This window comes from Suncus etruscus, chromosome 16, assembly GCF_024139225.1.
Source record: "Suncus etruscus isolate mSunEtr1 chromosome 16, mSunEtr1.pri.cur, whole genome shotgun sequence".
Lineage (NCBI taxonomy): Eukaryota > Metazoa > Chordata > Mammalia > Eulipotyphla > Soricidae > Suncus > Suncus etruscus.
Genome location: NC_064863.1, coordinates 37885775 through 37902271, shown reverse-complemented (window position 1 = coordinate 37902271; position 16497 = coordinate 37885775). Strand labels below are relative to the sequence as shown.

The 16497-nt window shown below is 37.5% G+C and overlaps 1 non-coding gene across 1 annotated transcript; it reads right to left on the bottom strand.

Annotated features, from left to right (window-relative positions):
- Window positions 1–15016: 15016 nt before the first annotated feature.
- Window positions 15017–15122, bottom strand: LOC126033105 (U6 spliceosomal RNA). The gene has a single exon (XR_007504260.1). It is a non-coding gene; the product is annotated as a U6 spliceosomal RNA (small nuclear RNA).
- Window positions 15123–16497: the final 1375 nt, after the last annotated feature.

Genomic DNA, 16497 nt, shown 5'->3' with positions numbered 1-16497 from the left:
CTCATGTTTTGTAGCATAAAGTTTCTCAAAGTAGTCTCTAATTACCCTTCAGATCTCTGCAATTTCTGTCGCAATCTCTCCCTTTTCATTTCTAATACGGGTTATCAGATTTCTCTCTCTCTCTCTTCCTTTGTGAGTTTTGCCAATGGTCTATCAATCTTGTTTATTTTTTTTTCAAAAAACCAGCTTCTGCTTTTGTTGATCTTTTGGATTGCTTTTTGATTTTCCACTTCATTGAGTTCTGCTTTCAGCTTTGTTGTTTCTTTATGTCTCCCTATTTTTGGTTCCTTTTGTTGGTCATTTTCTAATTTTTTGAACTGCGCCATTAAGTTATTCAAGTATGCTCCTTCTTCCTTCCTGATGTGTGCTTGTAGAGCTATAAATTTTCCTCTCAGGACCACTTTTGCTGTGTCCCATAGATTATGGCAGTTTGTGTCTTCATTATCATTTGTTTCCAGGAAAGTTTTGATTTCCTTTTTGATTTCATCTTGGACCCACTGGTTGTTCAGTAGCAGGGTGTTTAATTTTCAATTGTTAAAGTTTTCCTTCTGTGTGGCTTTGTAGTTCACATCTAAATTCAGAGCCTTGTGGTCAGCAAAGGTAGCCTGCAAGATTTCTATCCTCTTGATTTTATGGAGGTATGTTTTATGTGTCAGCATGTAGTCTATTCTGGAGATTGACCCATGTACATTGGAAAAGAATGTGTATCCAGGTTTTTTGGGATGGAGTGTCTTGTATATATCTACTAGTCCTCTTTCTTCCATAACTCTTTTCAGGGATGGTATGTTTTTGTTGGGTTTCAGTCTGGTTGACCTATCAAGTGTTGATAGGGCCATGTTGAAGGCTCCCACAATGATTGTGTTATTATTGATTTCTTCTTTCAGAGTTTTCAGTAAATGTATTATATAATTTGCTGGTCTCTCATTGGGTGCATATATGTTTAATAGTCTGGTTTCTTCCTGTTGCACATATCCCTTGATTAGTACATAGTTTCCATCTTTGTCCCTTACCACTTTTCTGAGTATAAAGTTGGTGTCATCAGATATTAATATGGCCACCACAGCTTTTTTGAGGGTGTTGTTTGCTTGGATGATTTTCCTCCAGCCTTTGATTTTGAGTCTGTGTTTGTTCTGACTATTCAAATGTGTTTCTTGTAGGCAGCAGAATGTTGGATTCATCTTTTTGACACATTTTGCCACTCCGTGTCTTTTAATTGGTGAATTTAATCCATTGACATCAAGGGAGATGATTGTCATAGGATTTAATGTCACCTTTGTAGATAAGTTTGCTGTGTTTGTTGGTCTCTCTTGTCTTAGAGTAGACCTATCAGTTTTTCCTTTAAGGCTGGTTTATCATCTGTGAAGTTTCTGAGCTATTGTTTATCCATGAAGCTGTGTATTCTTCCTCCAAACCTAAATGTGAGCTGGACTGTGTGCAGTATTCTCGGTGAGGCATTCATTTCATTCAGTCTTGTCACAATATCCCACCACTGTCTTCTGGCCTTGAGAGTTTTTTTTTTGACACGTCTGCGGTAAGTCTTAGGGATGCTCCTTTGAATGTAATTTCCCTTTTTGATCTTGCTGCTTTCAGTATTTTATCTCTATCTATGGGATTTGTCATTGTAATGAGGATATGTCTTGGGGTGTTTTTCTTTGGGTCTCTTTTACCTGGTATTTTCGGGCATGCAGGATTTAATTGCATGTAATCTTTAACTCTGGGAGTATCTCTTTGATGATGTCTTTGACAGTTGATTCTTCTTGGAGATCTCCTTCTTGGGTTTCTGGAATTCCAATGATTCTTATGTTGTTCTGTTGAGTTCATCAAAGACTTCTATTTTCATCTGTTTGCATGCCTTGAGTAGTTTTTACATTGCCTGTTCATTTGTCTTAAGGTTCTTTTCCAATTTCTTCTGTTGTGTTGAGTTTTTCTGAGTCACATCTTCCAGTACTCCGATTCTCTCCTCAGCTGCTGATATCCTGTTAGTGACGCTAGCCATTGAGGGTTTCAGTTGAGCAACCAAGTTTTTAAGATCTGTTATTTCAGTTTGGAGTTTTCTGATTTCTGTCCTTGTGTTCTATTCAGATCGATCTATGCTCTTTTTGAGTTCTACGAACATATTCCATATTTCTATTCTAAACTCCTTATCTGAAAGTTTAATCAGGTGGTTGGAATTTATTAGGTCATCTGAGCTTTCATCTTCATTCTCTGTGGATAGTGTTTGCCTGTGAGGTTTCCCAATTGTCACACTTGTAGTGTGGTTTTTCCTGCATATTGTGTGGTGGGGTTCATTGATTAGAAAGAATGCGCAGCCGCAAAGCAAAGCAAAATTGCTCTTCTGCTGCCTCTAGTTGACAGTCCTCAGAGTGAACAAAGGCACAGCAGGTCAGAGCGATCCTGCAGCCCCAGAATGTACTCACTCAGCAGGTTCAAAATGCAGTTTTTTGGGGGTGCACTCCCTAGGCCTCTAAATTTTATATCCTAATGCCATTAAATGTCTTTTAGGAGAGCATTTTTTTAGAAGTTTTTTCTACAATTTTCAATATCAGACAAATATTTTTAGTCATATTAGCAATTCTTTTTTTAAGATACATTTATGGATTGAGAGAGAGTCAGCAAGAGAAAAACAGAAGGAATAAACGATATATTTATTCATAGCCTTAATATAACAGGAATCCACTGGCATAATTAAGTTCATCATATTTCCAATGTTTTATGTTTTAAACATTTATAAAACAGCCTTGCATGTTAAATTTCAAAGAAATTTTGTTACATTTTCTTTCAATTGTACTTCAAATTTTCCATTTCTATGTTTATTATTCATCCACTTTGTTTTAATTACATATGATAAGTTAATTTACAAATATACTTTACTGTAATTTTTTCAGCTTTAATGTATTATTAAACATATATTATAATAAAACCACATATATATTCAGATTTTGGGGGGCTTGCAGCCAATTCTATTAATTTATTTTTGTACAAGTGCAATTTAATAGCATCATTTAGAGTCAATGAATAAGTTACCATCAATATTTTTCTTATAAAGATTAAAAATTTAATAAGTTATTTATGGGATTTTAGTTTTTGAAACTATAGTTTATAATTTGATTAAAACTATCATGTTGTTCATTGACCCTCCTGGTGGGATTATAGACTTGTATATGTATGGATCAAACCCTAACTGGTAGCATGCAAGACATGTGCCAAATCTGGTTTACAATTACCCAAACCAATGAAACTATCTTAAGCTGAGAAGCTTCTATACTTCAAAGAATATTGTGTAGGATACAAAAGCCACCACACATAGACTGGGGAGAAACTATTCACCTAATACCCATCAGATAAGGGATTAATATTGAAAATATACAAGGTACTGACAGAATTTAACAAGAAAAACACATCTAACCCCATCAAAAATGGAAAGAAGAAACAAACAATTCCTCAAAGAAGAAGTACAAATGGCCAAAAGACATATGAAAAATGCTCCATATCACTAATCATCAGTGAGATGCAAATCATACATCAATGAGGTACCATCTCATGCTACAGAGACAGCCACATATCACAAAGAACAAGAATAATCAGTACTGGCAGGGATGTGGAGAGAAAGTAACTCTCATTCACTGCTGGTGAGAATGCCTTCTAGTCCAGCCTTTATGGAAAACAATATGGAGATTCCTCAAAAAACTGGAAATTGAACTCTCCTATGATCCAGCTATAACAGTATATTTCTAGAAATATAGCCAAGCAACACACAAACACAATACAAAAATGACTTCCTCACACCTATATTTATTGCAGTGCTAATTATAATAGCCAGACTCTGGAAACAACCAAGATGTCCTCCAACAGATGAGTGGCTAAAGAAACTGGTACATATACACAATGGAATATTATACAGCCTTCAGGAGAGATGAAATCTGAAATTTTCCTATTCATGAATGTACATGTAATCTATTATGCTAAATAAAATAATCAGGGGGAAAAAGATAGATACAGAATAGTTCTGTTCATCTATGCGTTTTAAGAAAAACAAACGACATTATTGTAATAATCCTCAGAGACAACAGAGATGAGGGCTGGAAGGACTGGCTATCAATGTGAAGGTCAACACAAAGTGGTGAGTTTAGTTAGAGAGATAAATAAACTATCATAGCAATGTTAATGAGTGAGAGAAGTAGAATGTCTCTTGAATATAGGCAGGGGATGGGAAGGAGGGGGATGGGTCATTGGTGGTGGAAAGTTTGCACTAGTGAAGGGGTTGGGTTTTTTTTTGGGGGGTCACACCTGGCAGTGCTCAAGAGTTACTCCTGGCTCTATGCTCAGAGACTTCTGACAAGCTCCGAGAACCATACAGGTTGCTGGGACTTGAACCATCATCCTTGGCATGCAAGGCAACCACTTTACCTCTGTGCTATCTCTCCAGCCCCACGGGTTTGTTCTTTATATGACCAAAATACCACTACAATCATGCATGTAATCATGGTGCTTAAAAAAAGAGAAAAAAATTAAAGTTTTCAATTGTGATTATTTAGTGAATCACTTCTTAAAGAAAATGAAAAAACAATTGCACATATTCAGTCAGATACTAAGCTGTCAACTAGCAGGAGTACAGATATTCACATCAATTTTTAGGTACTACCGTTGGTGTTCATCAGACATGGACACAACCTATGTGATTGTTATACCCTCTATACTAACATTATATAAGAGTCTATTGCTAGAAAAGCTAAGCTAAGGTGGGATAGTTCTAGGAATTTAGATTAAACAATTTTTAAAAGAAATAAAAGTGACATGGAGATTTTAATAATTATCAAAGGACATTTTCTTATTATTTACATACAAAAAGGTCTTAATAATATTGGTTTCTGTTGTGTATGTAAATAATTTAGGGGATTATTATGTTACTGACCCTACCCTGATCGGTGATTGTGCCCTAACCCAGGCTGTGACCTGGCATTCTGCCCCAACCCTAGGGTAGTAACTGATTCTGCTTCCACCATTGGGTAGGATCTGATCCCACTATTGGGTGGTACCTGATTCTGGGGGAATAAAAACAAAGGTCTGTGGAAGGCGAGAGGCTTTTGGCTGGAACTTATGCTGAGTCTTTGGAGCTGAGTCTTGTCCACCAAATAAAGCTAATCGGGGGACCATATGGGACACCGGGATTTGAACCAACAACCTTAGGTCCTGGATTGGCTGCTTGCAAGGCAAACGCCGCTGTGCTATCTCTCCGGGCCTGAGCTATCCATTTTTCATCCTCTTTGATCCAAATAGGTTTATGGGTTGTTTCTTGTCTCTGAATATCTTCTTTAAAATGTCTTTCCACTGCAGTGTAACTTTGCTCTTGGGGTAGTTTAAGTAATTTAGTGTGATAAGAGTCAAAGATAGAAAATCCGTTGGTGGTAAACCTCTTTTTCTGTTTTTTTGCAATTGAGTTTTTAAGGTTCTGTGAGTCCTATCTACAATGGCCTGTCCCCTACAATTGTAAGGAATTCCTTTGAGATGTCTTATCTGTCATTCCTTACAAAAAAAATTTCAAAAGTTTTGCTAAGATAGGCTTGCCCATTATCAGTTTTTATAGAATATGGAATACCCATCACAGAAAAACATTGTAAAAGAAAACTACAAACAGCCTTAGATTTTTGAGAAGACATGGGAATTGCCCACATAAAACGAGAATAAGTGTCCACCACAACATGAAGATCAGGTTTTCTTGGAAATAAATCTGTTTGAGTTATATTCATTTGCCAAAGTTCGTTAGACTGTAAGCCTCTTTTAGTTTGCTCCTGCTATGTGAGTCTTTTTTGTTAATGGTGCACATATGTTGCAGTTTTCTACAATTTCTCTAGCTTGCCTCCATGGAATTTGGTAATTCACATGTAAATGGCAAGCATTTGTGTGTAGGGCTGAATGTTCCTCTACAGGTGGTTTAAATATAGGCATTGCTAGCAAGTCAGCAGTTTTAATTCCTTGAGCCATTGGTCGTGGAAGACCTGAGTGGGCTCTAATATGCGTGATGAAGATGGGCTCAGTTCGCTGTTGAAGAAGCTGCTGTTATCGATTAAGTAAGTTCTGTATGATTGGATTATTAGCATTAAGGGAAGCAGTGGCTATCACATGACATAAATTTACCACATACAAAGAATCAGAAACTATATTCATGGCTTCAGATAAATTTTCTTTTTCTTTTTTTTTTTTTGGTTTTTGAATCACACCCATTTGACGCTCAGGGGTTACCCCTGGCTATGCGCTCAGAAATTGCCCCTGGCTTGGGGGACCATATGGGACACCAGGGGATTGAACCGCCGTCCGTCCTACGCTAGTGCTTGCAAGGCAGACACCTTACCTCTAGCTCCACCTTCCCGGCCCTCAGATAAATTTTCTAATAGGTAAATTAACGTTGCTAATTCAACTTTCTGTGCAGATTTATATTTGGTATCTATGGTCATATTAATTTTGTATCCGGTTATTCCTCCTTTTCCATTTTGGGATCCATTGATGTAAAAAACCTTGGCATTGGGAATAGGGGAATCCCAAACAATTGAAGAAATAACAAACTGAGTTTTCTTAAAAAAAGTCCCAAGTTTTTCCTGCTGGATAATGGGAGGATATTTCTCCTGTGAAATCTGAGAGGGCCCTTTGTAAAGGTTAATTAAGAGGCAATATTGACTCAATTTCCTTTTTTAGTATTGGCAAAACTATTATATCTGGGTCAAAACCTAGTAAAGATATAGATCTGAGTTTTGCCTTGATAATAATCTCTGAAATCAGTTGCAAGTAGGGGACAACTGAGTGAGGCTGTTTGTTATGTAAATACACCCATTCCAAAGGTCCTGACTGTTGCACCAAGGCCCCTCTGGGGGTTTCTATAGTAGGGAAGATTAACAAAAATACCTTTTCTCCTGGGATGAATCTTAAGAGAAACCATTTTTTTTAATCTGCTCAAGAAGATGTCCAATTTATTTTTGGGAGCTGTTGTTAAGTTTCTCAGGCTATCTAAAGTAGGGTCACACTCCAACATTTTAAACAGATTAGATAACTCTGCATTCTGCATTCTGAGATTTTCTTTTTTGATGGAAAATTTTTTGTGGACGTATAGACGTCCAGTCCAAAATAAAACCCAAATATTAATACGGTGGCATTATCTGTATTTTTCTAAAGCTATTTTCAGTCCTGTTGTTTGTAAACAGTCAATAACATGTGTATAAGTCCTTAAATCTGTTTCATTGTTCATTTTGAGCAAGATATCATCTGTATAATGAAATATTATAGCTTGAAGAAATTTTTCACGAGCAGGGCTCAAAACCGTATCTACAAAAAACTGACACATGGTTGGGGAATTCAGCATGCCTTGGGGGAGAACAGTCCATTGAAAAAGTCTGCAGGGATGGGTATTATTGAGAGAAGGAACTGAGAATGCAAAACATTTTTATCATCTGGATGGATAGGAATATGGTAGAAGCAGTCTTTCAGATCAATTATAATTAGTGGCCATTACTTTGGAATAACTACAGGTGATGGTAAACCAGTCTGCAATTTTCCCATAGGTATCATGGATAAATTTACAGCTCTAAGATCCATCAAAAGTCTCCATTTACCGGATTTCTTTTTTATAGTGAATATAGGTGAATTCCATTGAGAAAAAGATGGTTCAATATGACCTAAACTTAGCTGTTCCTCTCCTAATTCTGTCAGCACATTTAATTTATCAGTTTTAAGGGGACACTGACCTGTCCAAATTGGTTCATCAGATTTCCATTTTATTTTTATTGGTGCTAGTGTTTTTATAGTAGTGGCCCCTACTAAAAATTTTGGGTTTTTAAATCAAAAGAAGGATCGGGCTCTTCTGGAGCTAATGGGATGTGGAATTCTGCTTTCCACTATATGTGTAGGTCATGGCCCCACAGGGATGGTGAAAATGGGCCCATGTGAGGTCTGATTATTGCTTTTTGATTTTCTGGGCCATACTCATAGTCCTCGTACTCAACAGACAGGAGCTCAGGCCTCCTATTCCTTCTAGCAAATACGGGATTTCCTGAAGAGGCCAATTTTCTGGCCATTCTTTATCAGGAATTACAGTAACCGAGCACCCGTATCTATCATTCCGTCAAAGGGTTGCCCTTCCAAGTGAAGATTGATCATTGGGTGTTCATCTTTACATTTAGTAACCAGATCCACGATTGGGTTTTGAGCAGAACCCGGATCTGTGCTTCCAAAACCTCCAATTCTAGTCTTATCTGAAGTCCCAAACTTGACATAAGGCACTATTCCTATCTGGGCAATTGCTTCTCCATTTTTAAAGGTCCATGTAACTGGTACAGTAATAACTACAATGATTTTTCCCATAGAATCTGAGTCAATGACACCAGTGATTACTGATATACCCTTTATGTTGAGGGAACTTCTGCCAAGAATCAAACCCAGAGAATCTGGGTGTGGCAGGCCCACAATGCCAGTTTCTAACATGTAAGGGCATGCTCCTGGGTAAATTGTAATGTCCTCTGGGCATAATATGTCTAATCCGGCAATCCCTGATGTGGAGTGAATTAATTCCCTTATCGTAATGAATTTTCTTGGGCTGGGCTTGGAAGAATTATTGTCTGTGAGCTTTGCCCCTGATTTGGAAGGGCCTGGGGGGAGGCCCTGTGGGCATTTCCCTGCATATTGTATGTGTGCTCTTGAGGAGCTGAATTTATAAGGAAATGGCAATTTCTTTTGATATGCCCGTTTTCCACAATGGTAGCAGGTGATTTGCCTCCTGGGGACTGTGTTAAAACCTTTACTTAGGTTATTATCAATGAGGTTTCTGGATCTGCAATCTTTCGCCCAGTGGTGACCCCTTTTGCATTTTGGGCAAAGACCTGGTTTACGGAAAGTGTCCTGTCCCCGAGGAGAGTAAGGCATTTTTCCCTTGGTAACTGGGAAGGTTTGTACTGAGTCTAAGTGGGGTGGGAGTTGGGGTTCCCCATAGACATTCCAACAGGCATAAAGGTAGTCATTCACATCTGCCTTTTCATTTAATGTATTCAATACTAATCTACAGGCTGAATTTGCATTATGATAAGCCAAAGATTTTACTAGGAAGTTTCTCATCTCCTCATCTTCGACTTGTAACTTCAGAGCATCTTTAATCTTACCTACAAACTCTGCATATGACTCATAAGGACCTTGGGTAATTTTTAAAAAGTTTCCTCTACCAATGCTGTTAGAATCAATTTTTTCCCATGATGACAATGCAATATCCTTAATTAAATTTAAGATTTCTTTAGGTAAAGCTGCTTGTGTCTGAATATTTGCAAATTGATATTCTGCCATCAATAATTCATACGATAGAGTAACACTTGTCACTTGCATTTTCGTACCATCTGAGCTATATAATTTGGCTTTTACGCCTTCTGAATAGTACATTTCCCATTCAATTTGCTGGTTAGACGATAGGCATATTTCAGCGATACTTTTAAAATCATACAAAGTCCAAGATAAGTTATGACTCCAAAGTCTTACTAACTCCACACTGTTTGGTGATTTTGGACCATACTCTTTACATGCTTTTTGAAACTGATCTAATTCTTCCATCTGATAGGGTGCATAGTTAGAAACATTTTCCCCGTGTAAAGGGGATGAGGCCAGATTAGCAAAATTACTCTGAATAGAGCTCTGAGGCCATGCGTGTGGTTCATCGTCTGAATCTGCACTGTTGTCAATTCAATTTTGTGAATAGAACGAGGCCTCCCTTCTGAAGTTAGCACTGGAGGTTGATCATTGTCTGAATCACTACTGCCATGCAATTCGCTAGAATCAGGCTTAACTTTCTGAGTTGTTTTTCTTCCAGCAAAAATTTCTATATTGTTGATGGTGGGGCTGGATTCGTCAGCCCGCACCTTGGTCTGAGTTTTCATCAAATAGATTTCCTTATTATCCATACTGGTTTTAGCCTCACCGTTTCTACACTTTCTATTTCTTTAATACCAGCCAATAACTATGCTCACAGTAAAACATGAGCCAACACAGAAATTCCACAAACTATGATGTCTGGAGACTATGCAATTTTCATTTGAAATATAGACCACAACCATCCAAGTGCAGTGATTGTCCTTAGATCAAAACCAATTAGTTTTAAACAAAATGAAATAATCTACTTGTATACTAGAGAACCAATGCATAGGAAAAAAAGGTGGCAGAATCCACATGACTAACCACAGAAACCATTTAATGGTCAGCAGAGGAAATGTCCAATAAAGTATTTTACTTACAGTTATTTAGGGTCCAGGGTTCATATCCCTGTTCACGCACCATTATGTTTCAAGTCAGCCCCTGAAGATGTTGACTGATGGAGGGATGGAGGATGAGGACTTTCCCCTCCAGCTCGGAGCACACGTCTGCCACCCTGTCTAGCCGATGGTTCTGAGGTGAAACGGTGGGTAAAGATGCTTTGACATCTTTTTCTTGCTAATTTCTATGGCAAATACTTCCAGTACTATGTTGAATAGGAGTGGTGAGAGGGAGCAGCCTTGTCTTTGCTGATTTTAAGGGAGAGTCCTTCAGTTTTTCTCCATTGAGAATAATATTTGCCATGTGCTTGTGGTAAATGGCCTTGACTATATTGAGAAAAGTTTTTCCCATTCCAATCTTTTTGCAAGTTTTTATCATGAATGTGTGTTGGAAATTTTCAAATGTTTTCTTTGCATCTATATAAATGGTGATGTGGTTATTTTTCTTTTCCTTAATGTGGGGTATTACATTGACTGAATTGCAATGTTTAACTTTCCTTGATTCCTCAGAAAAAATTCTACCTGGTAAGAATCAATGACATTCTTGATGAGGCATTGAATCCTATTTGCTATAATTTTGGTTAGAACCTTTATATCTGTGTTCATCAGTGATATTGGTTTTTAGTTCTCTTTTTTTGTGACATCTCTGATTTTGATATTAAAGTAATGTTAACTTTGCAAAAATACTCTTTGGGAATGCTTCTGTTTCTTCAGTTTTCTGGAAGAGCCTAAAAAGGATTGGCAGTAGGTCGTCTTGTAAGTTTTTTTGTTGTTATTTTTGGCCACACCTGGCGATGTTCAGAGGTTACTCCTGGCTGTCTGCTCAGAAATAGCTCCTGGCAGGCACAGGGGACCATATGGGACACCGAGATTCGAACCAACCACCTTTGGTCCTGGATCGGCTGCTTGCAAGGCAAAAGCCTCTGTGCTATCTCTCCGGGCCCCACCTCTTGTAAGTTTTTAAAAAATTCATTCCTGAATCTACTGGGCCTTTGCTTTTATTTGGAGGAAGATTTTTGATTACTATTTTAATTTCATCAATAATGATGGATTTAATCAAATATGCTAGATCATCTTGGTTTAACATTTTGAGTTAGGAGTTCAAGAATTTATCCATATCTCAGAAACGCATACCCTGCTCATGGATTGGCAGGATTAACATCATCAAAACGGCAATACTCCCCAAGGCATTATACAGATTTAATGCTATCCCTCTAAAGATACACATGACATTCTTCAAAGAAGTGGATCAGGCACTTTTTAAATTTGTTTGGAACAATAAACACCCTAGAATAGCTAAAGCAATCATTGGAAAAAAGAATATGGGAGGAATTACTTTCCCCAACTTTAAACTTTACTACAAAGCAATAGTTATCAAAACAGCATGGTATTGGAATAAGGACAGGCCCTCAGATAAGTGGAATAGGCTTGAATATTCAGAAAATGTTCCCCAGACATACAATCACCGAATTTTTGATAAAGGATCAGGAAATCCTAAATGGAGCAGGGAAAGCCTCTTCAACAAGTGGTGTTGGCACAACTGGATAGCCACTTGCAAAAAATTGAATTTAGATCCCCAGCTAACATCATGTACGAAGGTAAAATCCAAATGGATTAAAGACCTCGATATCAGACCCAAAACCATAAGATATATTGAACAGCACATAGGCAAAACACTCCAGGACATTGAGACTACAGGCATCTTCAAGGAGGAAACTGCATTCTCCAAGCAAGTGAAAGCAGAGATTAATAGATGGGAATATATTAATCTGAGAAGCTTCTGCACCTCAAAGGAAATAGTGCCCAGAATACAAGAGCCACCCACTGAGTGGGAGAAACTATTCACCCAATACCCATCAGATAAGGGGCTAATCTCTAAAATATACAAGGCACTGACAGAACTTTACAAGAAAAAAACATCTAATCCCATCAAAAAATGGGGAGAAGAAATGAACAGACACTTTGACAAAGAAGAAATACAAATGGCCAAAAGACACATGAAAAAATGCTCCACATCACTAATCATCAGGGAGATGCAAATCAAAACAACAATGAGATACCACCTCACACCACAGAGAATGGCACACATCACAAAGAATGAGAATCAACAGTGTTGGCGGGGATGTGGAGAGAAAGGAACTCTTATCCACTGCTGGTGGGAATGCCATCTAGTTCAACCTTTATGGTAAGCGATATGGAGATTCCTCCAAAAACTGGAAATCAAGCTCCCATACTATCCAGCTATACCACTCCTAGGAATATACCCTAGGAACACAAAAATACAATACAACAACCCCTTCCTTACACCTATATTCATTGCAGCACTATTTACCATAGCAAGACTCTGGAAACAACCAAGATGCCCCTCAACAGACGAATGGCTAAAGAAACTGTGGTACATATACACAATGGAATATTATGCAGCTGTCAGGAGAGATGAAGTCATGAAATTTTCCTATACATGGATGTACACGGAATCTATCATGCTGAGTGAAATAAGTCAGAGAGAGAGAGAGAGAGAAAATGCAGAATGGTCTCACTCATCTATGGGTTTTAAGAAAAATGAAAGACATTCTGGCAATAATAATTTTCAGACACAAAAGAGAAAAGAGCTGGAAGTTCCAGCTCACCTCAGGAAGCTCACCACAAACAGTGATGAGTTTAGTTAGAGAAATAACTACATTTTGAAATGTCCTAATAATGAGAATGTATGAGGGAAATGGAGAGCCTGTTTAGAGTATTGGAGAGTGTTAGGGGGGTCGGAGGGAAACTTGGGACATTGGTGATGGGAATGTTGCACTGGTGATGGGGGGTGTTCTTTACATGACTGAAACCCAAACACAATCATGTATGTAATCAAGGTGTTTAAATAAAAAAAAAAAGAACTTCGTTCTGAGAGGTGGTAAAGTGACATACATGATACCCCTTCAGTAACCATACTGGAAAAAAAAAAAGAATTTATCCATTTCTTCCACATTCTCTTGCTTTGTGGTACAGTTTCTCAAAGTAACCTCATAGTACCCTTAAATGCAAAAGTTATGTTGAAAGAAAATATCTTTGAGGATAAATAGTTGATTTCACTGGAAACTGAGAAATAGGGTTTAAATTGTTTCACAAATGTTAATAAGACAACTATATAATGACTGAATCAAAGTTTAAATTGGTCCTAGCAACATGTTGCACAGTTTTTTGATTTAGCTATATTCGATCTGTATTTCATTTATTTAAGTTGTTTGTTGTTATATAATTAACACTTGCTAATAACTTAGGCTCAATGTGATTAATGGACCTTTCTTTCCGCCAATTTGTTTTCTGTGCTACAGGAAAAAAGACAAAGCCTCATCATGAAAAACATAATTAAGGCAAGAATAATGATTGTATAAAGAATTAAAGCAAATCTGTCCAAATAGCTTCAGAGCAAGTCCATAAGGAGCCTAGCTTACTTGCTTAAAGTTGCTTTTGTCAAGGAACATGGGAGAAAAGCTTAGTGCACATTCCATAGATATTTAATTTATTTCAGCAAAACCCTTTCCAAGATCACTGATTTGTTTAATGTGCCCAAAACTGAGTGAACTCTTAGGGGCACTTCTAAGGAACAACATATCATTATTCTCTTTGCCAAATATGTTTATTTGTTATTGAATTCAAACAATGTACTTATTTTTTTGGCCTTAGGACAGACATTATTCTTTAAGCCACTAAGAAAAATCCCAGCTATTCTGACTTAGCATTGAAAGTTGAAAATTAAATGCTCACACAAGCAAAAACCCTCTGCTCTCTAGGAGATAATGTACTTGCAAAGTCATATAGACTGTATCTGGTGCTATTCAGCAGGTGTTCACCTTTGTTGAACAAAGGGATATCTGAATTCTGCCTCCCAGACACCTGCATACAAAGTGAATTAGCAAGCATGGGCTAAGATAAATGGAGTGATTGCCCAAGTCCTTTTCTTATGCCTGCCACAAAAACCCACCACAGTCACACCATAGGGGTGACTTTTTCCATTGTCAATGGGAAAAGCTACTAGGCAGAACAAATAATCACAGAAACATTAGTTTGGCTTGCTGTTCTAACTAAGTCCTTTGAACAATCTTAGAGATGAAGTTTATGCCTATTTTGTTGAATACAGATCACTTCCCTGAGCCTCACACATTTCTTGCAAGTATTCTTTGAATTCTTTGTATCATTGGAATAATAGAGAACTTAAAAATATTATCAGTATAAAGGTAATTAATAAAATGAGCTCCCCTACTGACTGAACAGATTATACTATTCCTTTATGAACAATTTAAAAAATCTGGAATTCCAACACACAAGAAAATGTCATGGAAAATATCTCAAAATGTAGGCCAGGTATGAACCTACTATCTCATTATTTTCATGATACCTCTTAAGGACTGTCTCAAATTCTTTCATTACATTGGAATGTGAACGTGGATTTAAGGACTGGGAATCTGCAAGGCATGAACACTAGGGTCCTTCCCATCTCTAAGATATTTGCCAAGCTATACTTGAGAGCCCCTTGAATTCTGTATCCTTGGAGTTTGTCTTTTTGGCCTGAAGTTTACAGAAACTTACAGTTCTCAAAGTGTCATTTTATTCCAGATACAAAAATCATTTGATCTTAATTTTTGGTCCAGATCCTTTGTATTTCATCATAGAACACTTTATGAAGAAGATAAATAATGGAATACAAAGTTATTATAAAGAATATTGCTTCAAGAGACAATTCCAATTTATTTTTTAATATGGAATGCTTCATGAATTTGCATGTCATCCTTGCGCAAGGGCATGATAATCTTCTCTGTATTGTTCCAATTTTAGTATATGTGCTACCAAAGCGAGCACAACAATTCCAATTTCTACAGTGTAAGGTAAAGTAAAGGAAAAGGCAATTATAAGGCCTAGGGAGGCAAAATGAGGGTTTATGTCTATGTCTAGCATGCAGTCAACTCCTGGTTACTTTTTAGCACCATATGCTCCCTATAATACCATTGTAGAATTTATCTCTGGAGATCCCCAAATGCTTCTCAGTGTCCTAATACTTGAGAATTTCCAGTACCCAGAAGGAAGCCTCGGGCTCCAAAACAAGGACCTGGAGAGATACAGGTCTAGAAGTAAATGCTAATGCATAAAATAATCCACACAATGAAAGGAGATAAAAGTCGGTTCAGGAATTCCAACACACAAGCCTTCTGCTCTTAAGCGGCAGGTAGGTTAGTGGAGGAAACTCGAAAATTAATGCAAAGCCTTCCTGAAACCCAGGCTTTTTATTAGCAAGAACCTGACCACACCCTAGGGTGGATATGAGTAAGGTGGAACCCAGAAATCAGAATTCAAAATCAGACCACCCCCTGGGGTGGAAAACAAATACTGAGTAGGGTAGGAGCCAGTTAATCCAACATACTACTAAGGATACAAAAAATCATTGCATCCTCAGGCCTTGCTTCAGAATTTCTGAATGGCTTAGAGTCACCAAGAGGGACCCACAGGCATGAGGTAGGATAACCTACACACACACACACACACACACACACACACACACACACACACACACACACACCACTTACCAAAATAGGATTGCAGCCAACTCCAGAATGAACTGTTTCCAGTAGCTTTAGAAATATTATAATGTATCTTTTCATAGTTGCCTTAGTTTGGGATCTCTTTGTAGACAAGAGTTCTTGCTAGAGCAAAAAAGGGAAAGGACTTTTTAAAAGTAAGATTGTCTTTTAATCATCTTTATTAAAGTTTCTCAAGTAAAAGAAATGAATTTGAACCTTGGTAGTCTATTAAGTTTTGTTTGTTTTGTCCCTTTATTGTATATTAGTCAAATGTTCAGGAACAGCTAGAAGGTCCCATCTGGCAGTCCTCATAGAACCGTGCTATGGAGGAAAATATATCTTAACTTTGGACAGCAAGGCATGCACTCGAGGGCAACAATTGACTTATTTCCCATTGTAATTATTCTCAAGGTCTTTGTTCTGGCCTGTGAATTGAATGGCTTAGACGGGAGTCTGGCTTCTTTTCAAACCGAAGTTTGAGTGATCAAGGCTAACAGACAAATTGTCAAGAACTAAGTGTTAATGAAAAAATAAACAAGTTTACTTATAGTCTAGGAACCTCAAATATATCAATTTCCCCTAAATTTATCTTATCTTATCTTATCCCCTAAAATCTATTTTGCCTGCACGGTCACAAGAAACAGGTTTTATAGAGTTAA